We start from the raw sequence: 6000 nt of genomic DNA on the forward strand, positions 1-6000 counted from the left end.
CCCGATTTGCCTAATAAGCCAAGTTTTCATGAATTAATATATTTACTATAATTTTTTTCTTATGAAATGATAAAGCAACCCTTTTCTCTATGTATGAGGTAAATTTTTATTTATTGGAGTTAAAATTAACGTAGATATATGACCGAACCTAACCAACCCTACCTAACCTAACCTAACCTATATTTATAGGTAAGGTTAGGTTAGGTAGCCAAAAAAAGCTAGGTTAGGTTAGGTTAGGTAGGTTAGGTAGACGAAAAAACATTAATTCATGAAAACTTGGCTTATTAGGCAAATCGGGCCTTGAATAGTAGGCTGAGAAGTGCGTTCTGGCTATTAGGTACGACATATATATATATATATATATATATATATATATATATATATATATATATATATATATATATATATATATATATATGCGAACAAGCCTGAATGGTCCCCAGGACTATATGTGATTTTCAGTTATATATATATATATATATATATATATATATATATATATATATATATATATATATATATATATATATATATATATATATGTACACATATATATATATATATATATATATATATATATATATATATATGTACATATATATATATATATATATATGTATATATATATATATATATATATATATATATATATATATATATATATATATATATGTAAATAATATATGATTTAAATTTTTTTTATTTGAGCGAAAATTAACATAAAAATTTGATCAAAACATAATCTAACCTAACGTATCCTAACTTAACCTAACTCAGTAATTCATGTTATTAATACAATATAATAATGTTAAATAAAATAAACCAATTATTTCAAATAATTTGACAAAATATTTGAAAATAACGAAAATCACTCTGCTATTAGGCAAATCGGGACTTGCATACTATGCCAAGTAGGGACAAGTCACTCCCCCAGCGATTGCCTTCGCTGGTGAAGTGGTTTCAGTACTGTACTTTGTACGCAGGGGGGGGGGTGAGCTCTGGTTATGGAGGTTAGAGTCGGATCATAGAGATTTATGGCTTGGGGACCATTCAGGCTCTCTTTTTTATTTGGAACTATAGGAACCTGTCTGGAATAATAGAATTATAGAATAGGCTTGTTTCTAACAAAGTAGAAACGCTATACCCCCGTTTGAATTATCTCCCCTGCTTTTATTGTATTTAATGCCAATGACCTTGTGATAATTGGGTGTTAGTTTATTTCCTAATGTCTTAATATTAACTCTGCTAACCAATGAATAAATATTACTCAAATACGGGCTTGTCCGATCCCTTGGTCGTCCTCGCCCCACAATCAACAACAACATATAATTCAATTTTTTTTTAAATAATTATATCGACACCCTTCATACACCTAAACTCCTTTTATTATTCACCTTTACATATACTTAAAGAAAAATACGATATTTTCATATAGTTACCTTTAATCTGATTTAAATTCAAAATTTGATGTTCCAAATCATTATTTCTTCCCCTGATACAGGCTCAGTGACGTAAACACAACTTCTCAGAGTAGAGGGAGTAAACACTTGTAAGCTAGTAACTATTTATTACGCTCATATCAACAAAATAATTATTATAAAAAGTACAAAATCAAAGTTCGGCAGTATGATTTGGGCTGTAGTCTAGACAGCACAAGCAACGACACTAGGCTACCTACTAAGACTGTAACTAGGTTCCTGAGAAACATGAACCCTCTACTGTATCTCGCTCACGTCTTCAGTAAACTTTATAATTCCTGTACATACATTTGAGATGTTCAAGATGCTGTTTTTTTTATCATTGTTTTAATTTCGACATGTTTTTATGATTTTAGGAAGATTTTTTTTATGACTTTTTGTTCATGCATTTATATACAGGTACAATTATTAACAATGGATGTTTGTTGAAAAAGAGACGTTTAAAATTTCACAATGAACCTGTGACAAAACGAATTGTCAAAGCCAATAAAATTTAAAGTATTATAAAAGCATTTAAGTTCACGCGTCTTTCCTTGTAGCTCGAAAAGTTTTTTCTTGACAGTTAATTAGAATTGCATAATTACGATGCTGCTACTTGACTAAAAGGCATCAGCTGTAAAGTAAATAATATCTTTTGACTGATGATTATGCGAACTCAAATAGTTACATCATGTCGCTGCCTTTGGAAGCTGTGCATATAAATATATTTGCATGGAATTTTTTATATCTTTTAAATTAATTCTGCTGCCAATAATTATAACAAAATTACAAAGCAAGTTTTAGAGTTTTGCATAAACGACAAATATAAAAATAAGGTGTTTTACAGGCTATACCAAAAAAAGAATTAAAATTATGTTAAGAACTGCATTTACTTTGCTATGCTAATATAAATATTGTAAAGAATGAGAGCATTCTATACGTAGACTACGCAGGAAGGATCCGAACATTTTATATTAAGAACGAACTCTGGTTGAATTTCAATCTAAACCTGTTACTATGAGGGCAACCCATCCTCCAAATTTTCGGTTGAAATTTTCATGATTATTGCTATACACACAAGTTTTAAATATGAAGAATTTCTTTTTCAGTTTTATTAAACAATAGAGATTTTATACAAAATTTGAAAATATCATGAGTTAGTTTATAATTTATTGAAAGATTTTAGTTTTGTTTCATTAGTTTTATAAAACTGTAATATCAATATAGCTGTAGGTTAAGTACTAATTGTAAATAAGAAGCAATAAAATTCTTGTCCTCATACACTAAAAAGGTTAAGTTAGGTCGTTGTTGTCTATTCAGCTTTTCACGTAAACTCAAATATTCTGGCGATTATTTGACAGTACGGTTTAATACTAAGTGAAAATAAGTACAATTCTTGACTGCTAGAAATAGTACATAATTACATTTACCTCCCCATATTCGGAGGATGGGCTGATGAGGGAGAAATTCTCGATGAACCATAAAATCATGTTACTAATTGTATTTTGGTTTAGTTTTGCGTTATAATAATATGCTTTTGTTCACATATTTATTTTTCAGTTATACGGAACAGATGTTATTTGATAATGAACGCTAAGCGTTATATAATATATAATTTCCCATCTAACATAAACATAGGTTAATTTCTCATTTTCTACCATAAGGTTGTCTTAACTTTCGATGGTAAGTGTTATTATGCATTTACCGTTATATTTATACATATACCGTTATTCTCAAATACAAAAGAAAAGTACTTAATTTCCAAGAATGTGTCTCCCAAGTCACACTACCACCTACTAATGCACTTACAAGTTCCACTACTTCACGTACAAGTTCCTACTTCTTCACTTACAAGTTCTACTACTTACAAGTTCCACTACTTCACTTACAAGCTCCACTACTTCACTTACACGTTCCACTACCTCACTTTATAAGTTCCACTGCTTCACATACAAGTCCCACTACTTCACTTACAAGTTCCACTACTTCACTTACAAGTTCCTACTACTTCACTTACAAGCTCCACTACTTCACTTACACGTTCCACTACCTCACTTTATAAGTTCCACTGCTTCACATACAAGTCCCACTACTTCACTTACAAGTTCCACTACTTCACTTACAAGTTCCTACTACTTCACTTACAAGTTCCACTACTTCACTTACAAGTTCCTACTGTTGCACTTACAAATTACGTGGAAAAGTGGCAATGGAGCATATATGCGTCACGCGGAGACTCATATCGTCGTCATAGCCTGGTCCAGAGGCCTCACGCGGCCACCTGTTTTATGTAAACATTAGGTCTGTTGCGGTCAAAGATTTACCCCTCGGTATGACATCAACAACAACAGTTTTGAATGATTACGTAAATTGGTGGTTCTAGTATTGATAATGACAATTGTTTCCCATCAGAACAACTGGCGACCTCTGTTCACCTTAATGGTATGACTAATAAGAAATGTGCCATTGAAAATGAGAGTAATGTCTAGAGACATTAGATGATAATCGTCTGGTTGTTGATGTTTATTCTATAATGAAACCTGACTATAATTGTTTTTATGATTATATTTTTCTCATTCTCGGGTACAGGAAGCCACTTAGACTCTTCGAGGTCCTCCCTTCCCCCCCCCCCAAGGTCATCTATTGACCTTCCCCAAGATGCAACCCACAATAGTTGACTAATTCCCGGGTACCAGTTTACTACTAGGAGAATAGATGCTTCAAGTGAAATGAAATATCTCGCTCTGAGGCGGGATTAGAAGCCGTAGTACAGTTGGTTCGTTCTCTATTCACAGTCGGGGATCCCGAGTTCGATTCCCGAGTGGGACGGAAGTGGTTGGGCACGTCTCCTTTCGCCTATAGATACCTTGGGATTAGGCAAATGTTGTGGTTTGCACCACAACATTTGCTTGTGGTCCCAACATTTGCTTGGGAAAGTTCGATTATATATATATATATATATATATATATATATATATATATATATATATATATATATATATATATATATATATATATATATGTGTCGTACCTAGTAGCCAGAACGCACTTCTCAGCCTACTATGCAAGGCCCGATTTGCCTAATAAGCCAAGTTTTCCTGAATTAATATATTTTCTCTAATTTTTTTCTTATGAAATGATAAAGCTACCCATTTCATTATGTATAAGGTCATTTTTTTTTATTGGAGTTAAAATTAACGTAGATATATGACCGAACCTAACCAACCCTACCTAACCTAACCTAACCTATCTTTATAGGTTAGGTTAGGTTAGGTAGCCGAAAAAGTTAGGTTAGGTTAGGTTAGGTAGGTTAGGTAGTCGGAAAAACATTAATTCAGGAAAACTTGGCTTATTAGGCAAATCGGGCCTTGAATAGTAGGCTGAGAAGTGCGTTCTGGCTACTAGGTACGACATATATATATATATATATATATATATATATATATATATATATATATATATATATATATATATGTCGTACCTAGTAGCCAGAACGCACTTCTCAGCCTACTATGCAAGGCCCGATTTGCCTAATAAGCCAAGTTTTCCAGAATTAATATATTTTTTCTAATTTTTTTCTTATGAAATGATAAAGCTACCGATTTCATTATATATGAGGTAATTTTTTTTTATTGGAGTTAAAATTAACGTAGATATATGACCGAACCTAACCAACCCTACCTAACCTAACCTAACCTATCTTTATAGGTTAGGTTAGGTTAGGTAGCCGAAAAAGTTAGGTTAGGTTAGGTTAGGTAGGTTAGGTAGTCGAAAAACAATTAATTCATGAAAACTTGGCTTATTAGGCAAATCGGGCCTTGCATAGTAGGCTGAGAAGTGAGTTCTGGCTACTAGGTACGACATATATATATATATATATATATATATATATATATATATATATATATATATATATATATATATATATATATATATATATATATATATATATATATATATATAATTTGTCTAATCTTTAAGGCATTAATAGCGAGCTGGATTACGCATACAAAATTCGCTATATATATATCAAAACATAAATAATGCTATGAAATATATTTTACAATGACTAAGTATTTTTCGTCACCCCTTTTCACCTAAAACAATATCTTTCCTCTCCGTTTTCTGCACTCAGTGGTCTGAGGAGGTTTGTGGCATTGTTTCATACCTATGCCTCTCTTCATCCCCCGGGACCCGCGGGAACACCTTTGCTGTATAACTGCTCGCACTACAGTGCCGGACCGCGTATTACACCTCATTTCTTCCCCAACATCTCTTGTTATATTTCATTATACTAAGAGTATTTTTATTGACAATTTAAAATTCTTCTTGTGATGTTTCTTTCCGCAGACAGGTGACTGCATCTTGTAGCGCCGTAGACAGACAACAGAAGGTGTCTAGAGCTGCATGTTTCCACGAGCACCACAGAAGTTCAAGCGATTAAAGTTTGGAACAAAAAGTAAGCTCTTAATACGTACAAATCTCCGGTGGGATTTTTTTTTTTTTGCATGAAAAGGTTTAAATCAAGCTGATCGAGTTCAGG

General features: G+C 32.3%; 1 protein-coding gene and 1 long non-coding RNA gene across 2 annotated transcripts in view; one reads left to right on the plus strand and one right to left on the minus strand.

Moving 5' to 3' along the window:
• Nucleotides 1-6000, plus strand: part of LOC138372933 (uncharacterized) — a 74666-nt gene that overhangs the window by 24519 nt on the left and 44147 nt on the right. Inside the window, exon 2 of the long non-coding RNA XR_011230995.1 lies at nt 5808-5916. This is a non-coding gene — a long non-coding RNA (uncharacterized lncRNA). The remainder of the gene's footprint in view (nt 1-5807; nt 5917-6000) is intronic.
• The window catches only part of LOC123757874 (fibroblast growth factor 1), a 26978-nt gene continuing 26342 nt past the window's right edge, over nt 5365-6000 (minus strand). Inside the window, exon 5 of the mRNA XM_045741771.2 lies at nt 5365-6000. This exon is cut by the window's right edge and continues 609 nt beyond it. The gene's annotated coding sequence lies outside the window, so the exon portion shown is untranslated.

Source organism: Procambarus clarkii, chromosome 40 (genome assembly GCF_040958095.1).
Source record: "Procambarus clarkii isolate CNS0578487 chromosome 40, FALCON_Pclarkii_2.0, whole genome shotgun sequence".
Classification (NCBI taxonomy): domain Eukaryota; kingdom Metazoa; phylum Arthropoda; class Malacostraca; order Decapoda; family Cambaridae; genus Procambarus; species Procambarus clarkii.